This window comes from Daphnia carinata, chromosome 6 (assembly GCF_022539665.2).
Source record: "Daphnia carinata strain CSIRO-1 chromosome 6, CSIRO_AGI_Dcar_HiC_V3, whole genome shotgun sequence".
Lineage (NCBI taxonomy): Eukaryota > Metazoa > Arthropoda > Branchiopoda > Diplostraca > Daphniidae > Daphnia > Daphnia carinata.
The window spans coordinates 7,457,008-7,471,716 of NC_081336.1; the positions used below are offsets into that span (position 1 = coordinate 7,457,008).

Genomic DNA, 14,709 nt, shown 5'->3' on the forward strand with positions numbered 1-14,709 from the left:
AATTTTCCGAAAAAACTGTCACTCATTGGAATTGCTTAAAAATCACAGGGTATACTCAAAATTGAATGCTAATTCCGGGAAAATTGCTATTTTTTTTTCAAGTTAATTGTTTTTGAAATACACCGAGTATTTGACGCAATGCTAGCGCGCCAGTACGCTACAGCGCTAGTGCGATGCTTATTTTGTCGGGCTTATTTTAAAACCTGACCAAACAGTATTTCCACTAGATGGCGCTGCAGATTCATCAGCCTCTAGCGTGTGAAATGGAACTATTGTTATTTTTTGTTGTCATGTGATTCACATTGTTTACTTTGTTTTTAGGTTGACAACGTGTATTTGAGTTTCCCTCGTCTGAACGGTATTGTTATTTCTGTTTGTTTTTTGTTGTTTGTGTGTGTTTGTGTACACATACACCACACAGCCTTATTATTATTATTTGTTCTGGCATTCTACTTCGATTATTATGTGTGTGGTAGTGATTTGAAGTGGTATACAGGTCGTACCTGAAAACTGAACTTTAAGAACTTTGAAAGGCCATGTTATGGTCATTTACTATAGTTTACGTTTGAAACTACGCAGATCTTTTGTAACTTGTCAAGGAGAACATAGTTTATTTTTTAAATTTTCGAAATTTGAACTTTCAGTACAACTTCCGGTTTGAAAATGCCTAATAACTCAATATCTGTTGGTTTGAATGAAAAAAGAACCACATTTTCGTAATCCTCGTGAAATTTGGGGTCGAATCCATGTGTCAGTAGGAAATACCCGAAAATCGTCAAAAATCGCAAATTTCCCTGAACTATAGTTCAGGAAAAATCGCGATTTTGGCCAAATTGGACTTTTCGCCAAAAACAGGTCAAAATAGGTCAGACACACCTTAAATTTCACGAGGATCACGAAAACCATATTCGTTTTGTTGTGGGCCCAGTATTTCTGGAGATATAGTCTACTTCCGGTCACTTCCGGTAATTTTTTTTTCCAACTTCGCAAAAACTAAAAAATGAACATTAATATGCCAAACATTTTAAGCATTTTGATCATATGTGAAATGGTTTAGTGGCTTCTTTCGTTCTTGTTTTGTTATTTTACTGTTGGTTGATCGCGCGAATTGATATACTTTGACACTACTTCGTTAACAGAGACTACTAGCATTATGTATCACGCTAATGGGAAGGTGTACCTGGTAAATATAGATCATAGCATGAAGATATACCACATACTATTATTATAACCTTATCATGCACCGCCATCTGATGTACAGTCAGATTTAAAAATAAGCCCGACTGTTTCTTATTTTACGTTACGCTGTATCGTATTAGCACGCTACGGGAAATTACGTAATACTAATAGCTCTGTGGTAGAGCGTTTGACTACGGGAATCGAAAGTCAAGAGTTCGAGTCACGTATGGATCCTATGTGCCAGCGGATTGAGTTACGTTTCCCACTGTAGACAATATTTCTTTGTCCAAAAAATTAATCACTCTATTGTATTTCTAGGTGACATTACGAGACGGAAATATTAAATTGCGTTGGGAGGCGCAACAATATTATTACAAGTGCAAATAGGTTTCCTTCAAAAGACATGGAAAAATAGTTAACTAATTTTTAAGACTCATGGCTCTATGGTTGAGCATCGGCGTCGCACGCCAGAAATCGAGTGTTCAATCCCCTAAAAAGTCAAAATGAAATTAAATAAGTATTTATAACTCAAAATGTCAAATATTGATACACAATGCATGTATACTATTCAATATCATTAATGCATTTAAAGTTGTAGAATCTCCATGAATTGAGATTAAAGTGCATCGTTCCATAAACAATGACGTCGTCTAACAATGAAATATTGGGAAGATTGGAAACAGCAAAAATTGAAAATATAACGTAGACGTCCATAAAATGACATTGCGACATAAATAAGGCAATGTTCACATTAGTGAACAGTGCAGAGCAACAGCACGACAGTAAAAAAAAAAAAAACCACCAAATTTTTTTTTTTTAAGAATTTGTATTGACAATATTCTGCACAATTTAAAGACTAGCAACTTTGAAATGGCAAAATAGCCGATTTCAAAGTTGCTGTCAACCAAGGTAGGGGGAGACACTACCTCAGTTGACTCACCGGGGAGATTACCCGGTGCGTGGCTAAGAGAAGCCGGAAGAAGAGCGAAGGTTGCGGACAAGCTTTTACGTGAGCGATTAACTGTTAATTCGGATTTTTGAGTAGCCTCACAGCCCTCCAATGATATCATCGGACCATGAGGACCCCCACGTCCCCTTTCCAGACAGCGCACTCACAACCGTTACTGCTGATCACAGTAGGGGCATGACCCCCTACGGGCTTATTAAAAATCAAGGGGAAACGGGGCCACAGAAAAGAAGGGAGCCCAGATATGCACTTCAATTTATATAACTGTTAATACTTTGTTTTCGGGGCGCAGCAACGACTGAAGGTAATGGGCAGGAAGCATTTTTCAAAAATTCCTTCGGGCTTCCAACCGTTATCATTATGAAATTTGGTTCGAATAAATACCTCTTTTGATTCAGTACGATTCTTAACCTATTTAAAGAAAACGAAACATGAAGCAATTTTTAAACGTTTGCCTATCAATATATATATAAAATAAGGATCGGTGCAATCCTTCTTTACCTCTTGTTTTGGCGAACTACTGGTATTAACCGTATTCAGCTAATGGTTTGACAGACATAGTGCTTGCTTGGATGGTAAGTTGACGGGCAGCGAAGAAACTAATCATTAAGCGACTACCTATTTTCTAATACCTATGCAAATAACACAATAAATGGCATTCTAATTAGTTATAATCATGGGTTTCCAGTCACAAAAAAGAGACAGACTTATTGGCTGAGACGGTTCAAAACGTTCCAACTTCTTTCAGGACCCCTGCATCAGAATGATAGACTGAGGATGAGTTCGGAAGTCGCGAATTGAGATAGCCAATTTCGGAAATATACTTGATCTCTTTCATACTAGGCATGTAATCTAAATTTGCTGTACAATGTACAACAAAAAACAAAGCAATAAAAATAATTCCGTATAAAAAATTTACAGAGTTGCACTTTGTTACACCTATTTGGCTTTGTAAAGTGATACTAACTTACAACATAGTCCTGTGAAGTTGGTCACCGGGCATGACAAGCAATACAACTTCGATGTAAACTGAAGCAGTCCGATTCAAGAATGCTTAGGTTGTCCAAACACACTGCATAGTGACTGATGGAACAGCAGAAAATCAGCATGTAGATTAACTGATTTTCCAGAAATAAGTACTTTTGACGTTTGAAATTCTGACCAACTGTTTTTGATGTTCACATTTTTCAAATTGTTGAGCACGTACTTAAGGCCACCATAGCACAGAATTTTTTCCAGTTTTGCAAACATACCATCACAGCATCTATGAGGAACAGGAGAGGTTAAAAGTTTTCTTTCTTTAAAAATCTATTCATTTCATAACATACCGTGATGTGTTCTTCTTTTGTAATGGGCAGCCTTCTCTAAGTACTTGCATAAGTAATACTTCAATACTTGGAACAGATGAAACAAGCGGTTGTGATAAAAAAAAAAAAGTATCACCACCGCCAGTATGTTGTTAGGATTTTAACTTTACTAGATAGGTATGGCAATCCGTTTTACCCAAAAAAAACAATATAAGCCTTTTTCTGTTTTACTGCTTTCGCCATCTAACGGTCAGATTTCTAGTTAATTCTCTACATACATTGACCTAATATTTCTGCTGCGTTGCGCTGCTCCTACTATGGTGTGTTTGCAAGGATTTCCTTCAGCGAAAATGAGCAATGCTAGTAGAAATTCTTCATTTCTTCAGAAAAAAGTTTGGCTTCAGAAAAAAATAAGACTTCTTTGGATTGAAAAAGGATAGATCTGTGAGTATGCATATGACTTTCGTTGTTTAAATATTAATAAAACTTAATATCGAAAAAAAATATACTCTTTTTTTAAAACAATTTTTACGATTTTCCATGTGACACCAAGACATGGGAGACATGGATTGGATAATATGGTTACTTGAACACTGGATTTGCAAATGCAGAACAGCTGACTTATGTTTCACTCACATGTCAGTTGGAGATTTTCCGGGCAAAATTTCTAGTAACTCAGCATTTGGTACGATCTTTACTATAATTTTATACAGTATCCTGCATGTCTCATTAATAAAGATTTAAATCCTTTTATAGATTGACACATCAGTGAGGAATTAACGCTGTGTAATTTTGAAACCTTGATGCCCTCGTACTAACTGGATTCGAATGGGTCGTTATGAACTGGGTAAGTTGAGGTAAAAGTAATTTGAGTGGGCACATCGATGATTGAGACTGCTAAAAGGTCCAATTGCATCTAAGACACTCAACAAACGCTTTGTGACATTCGTTGATTAAGTCATCTAGAATTTCACATTTTTTCATATAGGCGGCGTACATGGTACCGGCTATGAACATATTGTTAGAACAAGGTGTTGCTGGTGCGTCCCTGCCATGGTTCAAAAGCCAGAAGTTGTAATTGTCGCACTCACTCGTGAATTAGTATTCTAAGTTTGAGGGTTTGATATTTTCTCTTAGAGACCCGGATGGAGCCTTAGAATACGCCAAACAAACAATTTCCGACTTGCTGTGCAACAAAGTCGATATCTCACTTGATTTTATCCGTTTGCCTTTTTTTTTATTAAAAAGGAGCTTACTAAAACAGATAAAGACTACGCCAGCAAACAGGCACATGGGGAACTAGATCACAAGATGCGTAAGCGAGATGCTGGTACAACTCCAAAATTAGGGGATCGAGTTCCGTATGACATTATTGCAGCTGCTAAAAATACACCAGCCTACCTCAAGGTTCGTCTTTGGATTTCAAATTTCTCATGAACCATTAAGTTTTCATACGTCTTTAGGCGGAAGACCCGATTTTTGTCCTGGAACACAGCGTACATATTGATGCCCGATACTATTTGGAAAATCAGCTTTCAAAACCCCTTGTTCGGATTTTTGAACCCATACTTGGATCTAAAGCGGAATCATTGTTGCTACGTAAACACGGACTCATCGCATTTATTTGCTTGACATAATTGAACCGTTTGTGTTCCATGTTGTAGATGGTTACCATATCCAAACGCCTTCAGTTGTTATTTCAAAAATTGGTGGATTGGCTAGCTTTACCACACGCAAATCCATCTGTGTTGGATGCAAAACCGCCCTTCCAGACGATAGTGCTGTATGCAAGTAAGTCTAATTTCTGCCTAACTGGGCGATGTTTCTTAAAATTACTGTTCCAATTAAACAGATTTTGCAAGCCGAAAGAATCGGAGTTCTACCAGAGGGAAATTGGCCAACTTTATGCTCTCGAAGAGAAGTTTAATCGTTTATGGACAGAATGTCAACGGTGCCATTGAAGTCTCAACGAAGAGATTCTTTGTTCCAAGTAAATAGTTTGAGTGATATCATAATCATGTTACATACTTAATACTAATCATTTGTCACATTTAGCCGAGATTGTCCCATCTTTTATATGAGGCCAAAAGTTAGAAAAGATCTCACGGAACAGGATAAACTTATGAAAAGATTCGGCCTACCCTGACAACCTACCGCTCTCATCAATGATGGTGCATACAGGTAATGGCTTGGCTTCTGTAAAATAGATTGAAAACTATAAATTACACGACTCATTGTTCAGTAAGTTCCCCATAACCAAAAGATTTTAATAAAAATTGTGTATAGCGTCGTAAGAGTGTCGGAGGGAGTAGGCGGTAAAATGCGTGATGTCATGTAATTCCGTATTTTGAAAAACAAGTGTTGATGGCATTAGTAAGTAGATGTATAAAATATTATTAGAAACGTCACGTTGTTGCGAATGGTCTAGTCGGCGAAACATCGTGCGAATTAACGTGAATTAATTAGATTAAGTTCTTAGTCTTTTTTTTTTTTTTTTTTTTTTTCTTGTGATTTATTTCAAAATCTAGATTTTTTTTCTTCCCATCCCATTTTAAAAGTTTTTTTCATTGACAACAAATTTTACTTCCATTTATTTTATTTTTTTTCTTTCCTTTTTTTCTTTTCATTACTGCCACCTCGAAAGATGTAGCAAATTTGCAATAGACTAAATTCATTAATTATTTTTTTAATTCAGTAATTAATTCATTTGTAATTTAATTTTTTAGGAAGTGCTAATTTATACAAACTCATTATTCTTAAACCCCAATTAAAGTCTTATTTGTCAAAGAAAATATTTGCTTTAGTCTTGTAGTGGGCTAGTCGCTAGGTGGCCCAGGTGCTGTGCTGAGCTGAGCTGAGCTGAACTGAACTGCTGATGGCCACGTTTAACATGGCGTCGTAGCGGCTGGTTATATCACAGCAGCCGAACGTGGCAGATCTTTCTTTTTGTAGGTGAAATTCAAGGGAAGAACTGCAAATGCTCGGCGCCATCTTGTACGAACGATGTGGTCTGGCGAACAGCTTGCCAAGGTGACCATGCAGTACCTTTGAATGTATTTAAGGTATACCATTTACTTGCTTTGTAAAAGCTAGGTTTTTAACTTGTGCATCATAACGATTTTAAATAGGGTAAGTTGCAAGTCGGTAGATTTGCTCCGCAGTTTACCGGATACCAGCACGCTGCTTCGCGAGAACTACTCTACGTTGTTCTGGGGGACTTAGACGAACATCTGAATCCGATTTTGAAGAAGTCTTGCATCGATGGACACTGACAAAATATAGGTGAAATAGCTAACTTTTTTTATTAGTAAGGTTCATTTGTGTTCCAACTCATTTTATTTTACAGGAAGCTGCACATGAATGTTGGGTATTTTATCATAAGTAGAATACAGAAAAATTCTGCAGTAGTAGGTCTCTTTAGTTGGGTATTGAAATTGGCTTTAGTGTGTCTGGGGTCAGATGAGGTCTCAGTTGCATTTGATCCTACTCGTTATCTATCACTGCCAATGCCAGTCGAAAAGGAAGTACCAGTTGACCTGTATCTGGCTTACATGGAACTTTTAGCAGAAAATTTTCTGCTTTCAAGGGATTCGAAGAGTTTGCAAAATATTATGTCTCTAGGATTCCACAGTTTTATGTAATTCAATTGAAAAGAAATTTATACTGATTCTTGTTTTATTTTTCTAAAGGCAGATTCGTAATTATAAAGAATTAGGAAAGAAAATTGACGAAGGCTCAGTGCCAAAAAAATTATGGTAGTTGGAATGATGACCGAAGCTCCTCGGATTCGTTTATTTCACGCGTTATGGTATTTAAAGAAAATAAATGTGTATCTGGACCCCTTTGTATCTGTGACCCGATTTCCTCTTCACTTGTGATAATTCTGCAGCGGGTCATGCAGATGCTGTAATCAGCAGAGAAGGTTGGAAGTGCGCTGCCCGGGAAGCAAATTTGGGGTAAAAGAAAAAAACCTATTCCAACTATTAAGCCATTTCCAAATTCAACCAACAAAAAGGTACACAGGGAGATTTGCTTAACGATTACGTTTCTTTAATTGATTTTAAAATTAGGAAAAGGTAGAAGGAAAAAATTCGTTCTCTGGTAGTTTTTTAGTTAAAATCCTTTTTGTGCAAATTCATTTTTGAAATTGTTTACTTCAAGTTCGAATGGTTCCGTTCACATTTGTTGTTCATGTGAGATGTTATATTTACCAGTTACTGCATTATATTTACCACTATTGCAAGATGTCTGTTTAGGAATTACTGTTTTGTTTATCTGGAATGTTGTGTGGGAGTCCATCAGGAATTGCTGATCTGCAGTAAATTTGTCAGGTATATGTTAACTTTCATCAGCAAAATGTTCTGCACTACTTGTGCTTGGTTTTCTTGGTATAGGCTTAATAATATTGGTATTAATGAATCAGAAAATGTTTTGCATGGGTGGTGAATGTTCTGACAGTTTTAACAGTTGTGATGTGGTGTTTTCACTTCCACACATCATGGTACTTTTATCTATCAGTTTAATTGTATGGTTAATTTTCTGTTCATGTAACCTCATTTCCTCTCGACTCATCTAGTAGAAGTTGGTGACCTGAAACAATGAACATGGAAAAATCACCTGTGCCCACGCTGACGATGATACCTGTACAGAAGTGCTGAAACTGGAAACAAATAGTTTTGCGTTTATTGATGAGTCCGCAAGCTCTTAGCTGTTTTCCTCCTTTAGACACCGCCTGTCGACGTTTTGACAGCCTCACACAATTAAAGACCGTATGCCAAAAAGGAATAGATCCAATCTAATGTATGGAATGTATACTAATTACACCATTCAAAACAATATTCCAGGCCAAAGTGAGCTCTTCCGAGCAGAAAAGTGACGGCGTATCCATTTAATTGAAAATAGGCACAAGATAACGCACAATTGGCGTCCTTGTCTCAATGGAGAAATTTTTCCATGGAACTTATTACCGAAAAACCATTGCAGCTGTTCAAAAATAAGAAAATTGTATTATCATACAGATGTTGACTAGCTAACAATCTAGAAATACGTCAACGTGCGAAATTTCTAGATGTGTGTGAAGCGCAGTCAACATCCTTGTTGAACTGTGAACCCAAATCATGTATTTTCCTAGAAATATCTAGGTTTTTGGATAAATAAATAAAAGCCGGTGAAAAGATCAGGCTCAAAAACATGTTAAATCGCTATATTTAAAAAATGCCGTTCGTCGTCTTGGTCGCTGCATTTGTTAAAATAAAATTGAAATGGTAGTAGACAAATATAGGACTGGGTGGGGAAGGGGGATTCACGCTCTAAATGTATGTTCAAAGATTTCATATCAGTGCAGTTCCCGTCCAAAAAAAAAGCAAGATTTTCAATTTTTCTGAATTTTTCGTTTGTTAATTGGAAAACAAGATGACGCTGCTGAGCCACTATTTACTTGCTGACTATGTGGGAGCGGTGAAAGCTGTGTTCAAAAGTTTCTGTTAAATATGTCATATTCCAATGGAAAACTTAAGAAAATCTAATGGTGCTTCTGTACGGTTTCATCCCTGAGTGTGTTTTGGAAGTGAAGCCCACAGAATGCTTGGTGTTTATGTTACGTGTCTTTTAATCACCTATGTCAGCTGTCAAACAAAAAACTATTAGCAACCTACTACGTTGCATTCATCAAACTATACTAGTGCTCATTGAGAGGTATAAGACTAATGTTTTGTTATCAGAATCTCATTGATGGATTTTGCTTTTAATGTTAAGCTCATGTAACTTCATTTGTAAAGAATACTTCCCGTTGAGGAATGTCACCAAAGATGCAAATCCTATTGGTAGGAATACCATAATATCATTCTTCTACTCTTAAACCAGTCATGGTCTCCTGTCAATCATGATCTGAGTGGTGCACCATATCCATCTCGTTGTAATCTCTACTTAGCCTACCAACGGACACAGACATGTACCTCAACACAATTTCTATTGGTATTTTAAATTTTTCTTATGCCTCATATAGTTTGCTTTTTTATTTAAATTGAACATTCAACCATAGAATTGCCAACTCTTAGCCGTCTGCTGCCTATTTGCTGGCCCTACAGTCTTTCTAGCCATCGGACAGCAGAAGTAAGTCAAATTGCTTTCAATGTTTGATTACAACAACAATCTTATATTTCACCACTAACTAGTTCTTTTTCTTTACTTTTACGATTTAGAATAAAGCCTTCTTTGTCTTCGCCACGCCCGTCGTCACCTGGCCGGTCATCCCGTCTTCGCTTCGCCCGTCGTCCCGTCTTCGCTTTGCCCGTCGTCCCGTCTTCGCTTCGCCCGTCGTCCCGTCTTCGCTTCGCCCGTCGTCCGTCGTCCCGTCTTCGCTTCGCCCGTCGTCCCGACTTTGCATCGCCCGTCGCCCCTTCTTCACCTCGTGCTCGCGCCGTCTTCACTTCGCCCGTCTCCCCTTCTTCGCCTCGCCCATCGCCCCGTCTTCGCCTCGTGGCCACGCCGTCTTCGCCTCCCCTATCGCCCCTTCGTCACCTCGTGGTCGCCTCGTCTTCGTGGTATAGTTGTGTTTTGTTTTATGTTGTATTATGTCTTGCAAATTAACCCGTTGGCTGCCACCCACCCACTTTTATCCCCTTTTTTTTGTAGCTTGACAGGGACGGGCCGCGCTCTTCTGCTCCATGGTCTATCTGCCATGGGGTGGAGCAGCGCCACTGCCCAAGATTGGCCGAATGGCCCCAAGGGCAATGCACCACAGGGAATCCCTTGATCGAGACGGCGTTGTAGACCTAGGATGTGCATTTCCGTGAAGGTCTCATCGCCGTCTCAGCCCGGCCCACCCGGCCCCCTTGGTCGCTATCCCTTTGATAGCGACAGTAGCTATTGTAGATAGGTGGCGTGGCAGCCAACGGGTTAGTTTTAAGTGTATTTGTGTATGTATTGTATGTTGTGTACTGTATTTTGAAATGTATGTAAAAGTGGTGGATATGTGGGTGGAAGGAGGGACAATAAAAACGATTTTACACTATTTACTTTTGTATTTATTATTCAGCTATACATACTAGAGATACTTTACTAGACTGGGATTTGAACCACAGACTTCTTACATCACATGCCAGTATGCTACAGTTATGCCATGGCTGTACTTATTCATAGTCTCTAAGATTGTGATACATATGTAGATATGCCATTCACATTAGCTAATTATTGAATGCATATTAGTTGTTCATAAGTTCATGGTTGGAATTATGGTAAAGCGTGTGGCGGTCACGGTAGAATACTAAGGTTCGATCCCCATGTCAGCTGGTGAATAGCTAAATAATAAATACTGCAGAGCAACACTACGATAGTAAAAAATACAACACAAGTTTTTTTATTTTAAGAATTTGTATTGTCTAAACTCTGTACAGTTCAAAGACTTGCAACTTTGAAATGGCAAAATAGCCGATTTCAAAGTTGCTGTCAACCAAGGTAGGGGGAGACACTACCTCAGTTGACTCACCGGGGAGATTACCCGGTGCGTGGCTAAGAGAAGCCGGAAGAAGAGCGAAGGTTGCGGACAAGCTTTTACGTGAGCGATTAACTGTTAATTCGGATTTTTGAGTAGCCTCACAGCCCTCCAATGATATCATCGGACCATGAGGACCCCCACGTCCCCTTTCCAGACAGCGCACTCACAACCGTTACTGCTGATCACAGTAGGGGCATGACCCCCTACGGGCTTATTAAAAATCAAGGGGAAACGGGGCCACAGAAAAGAAGGGAGCCCAGATATGCACTTCAATTTATATAACTGTTAATACTTTGTTTTCGGGGCGCAGCAACGACTGAAGGTAATGGGCAGGAAGCATTTTTCAAAAATTCCTTCGGGCTTCCAACCGTTATCATTATGAAATTTGGTTCGAATAAATACCTCTTTTGATTCAGTACGATTCTTAACCTATTTAAAGAAAACGAAACATGAAGCAATTTTTAAACGTTTGCCTATCAATATATATACAATAAGGATCGGTGCAATCCTTCTTTACCTCTTGTTTTGGCGAACTACTGGTATTAACCGTATTCAGCTAATGGTTTGACAGACATAGTGCTTGCTTGGATGGTAAGTTGACGGGCAGCGAAGAAACTAATCATTAAGCGACTACCTATTTTCTAATACCTATGCAAATAACACAATAAATGGCATTCTAATTAGTTATAATCATGGGTTTCCAGTCACAAAAAAAGAGACAGACTTATTGGCTGAGACGGTTCAAAACGTTCCAACTTCTTTCAGGACCCCTGCATCAGAATGGCAGTGTGAGGAGATCAGAAGTCGCGAATTGAGATAGCCAATTTCGGAAATATACTTGATCTCTTTCATACTAGGCATGTAATCTAAATTTGCTGTACAATGAAACAAAGCATTAAAACAATTCCGTAAAAAAAAAATTTACAAAATTGCATTTTGTTACACCTATTTGGCTTTGTTGGCTTAGTTGGTCACCGGGCATGACAAGCAATACAACTTCGATGTAAACTGAAGCAGTCCGATTCAAGAATGCTTAGGTTGTCCAAACACACTGCATAGTGACTGATGGAACAGCAGAAAATCAGCATGTAGATTAACTGATTTTCCAGAAATAAGTACTTTTGACGTTTGGAATTCTGGCAAATTAACCTATCCATTAAGAATTTTGAATACCAACTGTTTTTGCTGTTCATACTTTTCAAAATGTTGAGCTTGTACTTAGGGCCACCATAGCACAGGATTTTTCCAGTTTTGCAAACATACCATCACAGCATCTACGAGGAACAAGAGAGGTTAAAAGTTTCCTTTCTTTAAAAATCTATTTATTTCATAACATACCGTGGTGAGCTCTTCTTTTGTAATGGGCAGCCCTCTCTAAGTACTTGCATAAGTAATGCTTCAATACTTGGAACAGCTGAAACAAGCGGTTGTGATAAAAAAAAAAGTACCAGCACCACTGGCAAGAATGTAAACATGAAGACTTGTTATGGACAATATCTACAATTGGTACAAATGACAGATGGGGTGAAACTACAATATGATGAACTAAACTGAACCTTCCTCACTGATGTGCCAATCTATAAAAGGATTTAAATCTTTATTAATGAGACATGCAGGATACTGTATAAAATTATAGTAAAGATCATACCAAATGCTGAGTTACTAGAAATTTTGCCCGGAAAATCTCCAACTGACATGTGAGTGAAACATAAGTCAGCTGTTCTGCATTTGCAAATCCAGTGTTCAAGTAACCATATTATCCAATCCATGTCTCCCATGTCTTGGTGTCACGTGGAAAATCGTAAAAATTGTTTTAAAAAAAGAGTATATTTTTTTCGATATTAAGTTTTATTAATATTTAAACAACGAAAGTCATATGCATACTCACAGATCTATCCTTTTTCAATCCAAAGAAGTCTTATTTTCTTCTGAAGCCAAACTTTTTTCTGAAGAAATGAAGAATTTCTACTAGCATTGCTCATTTTCGCTGAAGGAAATCCTTGCAAACACACCATAGTAGGAGCAGCGCAACGCAGCAGAAATATTAGGTCAATGTATGTAGAGAATTAACTAGAAATCTGACCGTTAGATGGCGAAAGCAGTAAAACAGAAAAAGGCTTATATTGTTTTTTTTGGGTAAAACGGATTGCCATACCTATCTAGTAAAGTTAAAATCCTAACAACATACTGGCGGTGGTGATACTTTTTTTTTTTTGATCACAACCGCTTGTTTCATCTGTTCCAAGTATTGAAGTATTACTTATGCAAGTACTTAGAGAGGGCTGCCCATTACAAAAGAAGAACACATCACGGTATGTTATGAAATGAATAGATTTTTAAAGAAAGAAAACTTTTAACCTCTCCTGTTCCTCATAGATGCTGTGATGGTATGTTTGCAAAACTGGAAAAAATTCTGTGCTATGGTGGCCTTAAGTACGTGCTCAACAATTTGAAAAATGTGAACATCAAAAACAGTTGGTCAGAATTTCAAACGTCAAAAGTACTTATTTCTGGAAAATCAGTTAATCTACATGCTGATTTTCTGCTGTTCCATCAGTCACTATGCAGTGTGTTTGGACAACCTAAGCATTCTTGAATCGGACTGCTTCAGTTTACATCGAAGTTGTATTGCTTGTCATGCCCGGTGACCAACTTCACAGGACTATGTTGTAAGTTAGTATCACTTTACAAAGCCAAATAGGTGTAACAAAGTGCAACTCTGTAAATTTTTTATACGGAATTATTTTATTGCTTTGTTTTTTGTTGTACATTGTACAGCAAATTTAGATTACATGCCTAGTATGAAAGAGATCAAGTATATTTCCGAAATTGGCTATCTCAATTCGCGACTTCCGAATTCATCCTCAGTCTATCATTCTGATGCAGGGGTCCTGAAAGAAGTTGGAACGTTTTGAACCGTCTCAGCCAATAAGTCTGTCTCTTTTTTTGTGACTGGAAACCCATGATTATAACTAATTAGAATGCCATTTATTGTGTTATTTGCATAGGTATTAGAAAATAGGTAGTCGCTTAATGATTAGTTTCTTCGCTGCCCGTCAACTTACCATCCAAGCAAGCACTATGTCTGTCAAACCATTAGCTGAATACGGTTAATACCAGTAGTTCGCCAAAACAAGAGGTAAAGAAGGATTGCACCGATCCTTATTGTATATATATATGATAGGCAAACGTTTAAAAATTGCTTCATGTTTCGTTTTCTTTAAATAGGTTAAGAATCGTACTGAATCAAAAGAGGTATTTATTCGAACCAAATTTCATAATGATAACGGTTGGAAGCCCGAAGGAATTTTTGAAAAATGCTTCCTGCCCATTACCTTCAGTCGTTGCTGCGCCCCGAAAACAAAGTATTTTAACAGTTATATAAATTGAAGTGCATATCTGGGCTCCCTTCTTTTCTGTGGCCCCGTTTCCCCTTGATTTTTAATAAGCCCGTAGGGGGTCATGCCCCTACTGTGATCAGCAGTAACGGTTGTGAGTGCGCTGTCTGGAAAGGGGACGTGGGGGTCCTCATGGTCCGATGATATCATTGGAGGGCTGTGAGGCTACTCAAAAATCCGAATTAACAGTTAATCGCTCACGTAAAAGCTTGTCCGCAACCTTCGCTCTTCTTCCGGCTTCTCTTAGCCACGCACCGGGTAATCTCCCCGGTGAGTCAACTGAGGTAGTGTCTCCCCCTACCTTGGTTGACAGCAACTTTGAAATCGGCTATTTTGCCATTTCAAAGTTGCTAGTCTTTAAAT

The 14,709-nt window shown here is 38.1% G+C and overlaps 4 long non-coding RNA genes across 5 annotated transcripts; 2 read left to right on the forward strand and 2 right to left on the reverse strand.

Annotated features, from left to right (window-relative positions):
• Nucleotides 1-2,027: 2,027 nt before the first annotated feature.
• LOC130702227 (uncharacterized) lies at nucleotides 2,028-2,954 on the reverse strand. Its single transcript, XR_009004270.2, has 3 exons — nucleotides 2,854-2,954; nucleotides 2,648-2,778; nucleotides 2,028-2,557 (listed from the first exon to the last, which is right to left on the reverse strand). It is a non-coding gene; the product is annotated as an uncharacterized LOC130702227 (long non-coding RNA).
• A 1,086-nt stretch (nucleotides 2,955-4,040) lies between these two features.
• On the forward strand, nucleotides 4,041-4,827 carry LOC130702469 (uncharacterized). The gene is made up of 4 exons (XR_009421353.1): nucleotides 4,041-4,138; nucleotides 4,210-4,300; nucleotides 4,442-4,527; nucleotides 4,591-4,827. It is a non-coding gene; the product is annotated as an uncharacterized LOC130702469 (long non-coding RNA).
• Nucleotides 4,828-6,342: 1,515 nt separating this feature from the next.
• On the forward strand, nucleotides 6,343-7,530 carry LOC130702221 (uncharacterized). 2 transcript variants are annotated; one of them, XR_009004263.2, is made up of 4 exons: nucleotides 6,343-6,515; nucleotides 6,582-6,735; nucleotides 6,800-7,261; nucleotides 7,343-7,530. It is a non-coding gene; the product is annotated as an uncharacterized LOC130702221 (long non-coding RNA). The 2 variants fall into 2 exon arrangements; XR_009004262.2 differs by having other exon boundaries at nucleotides 7,143-7,261.
• Nucleotides 7,531-11,041: 3,511 nt separating this feature from the next.
• LOC132088118 (uncharacterized) lies at nucleotides 11,042-11,735 on the reverse strand. The gene is made up of 3 exons (XR_009421352.1): nucleotides 11,673-11,735; nucleotides 11,466-11,596; nucleotides 11,042-11,377 (listed from the first exon to the last, which is right to left on the reverse strand). It is a non-coding gene; the product is annotated as an uncharacterized LOC132088118 (long non-coding RNA).
• Nucleotides 11,736-14,709: the final 2,974 nt, after the last annotated feature.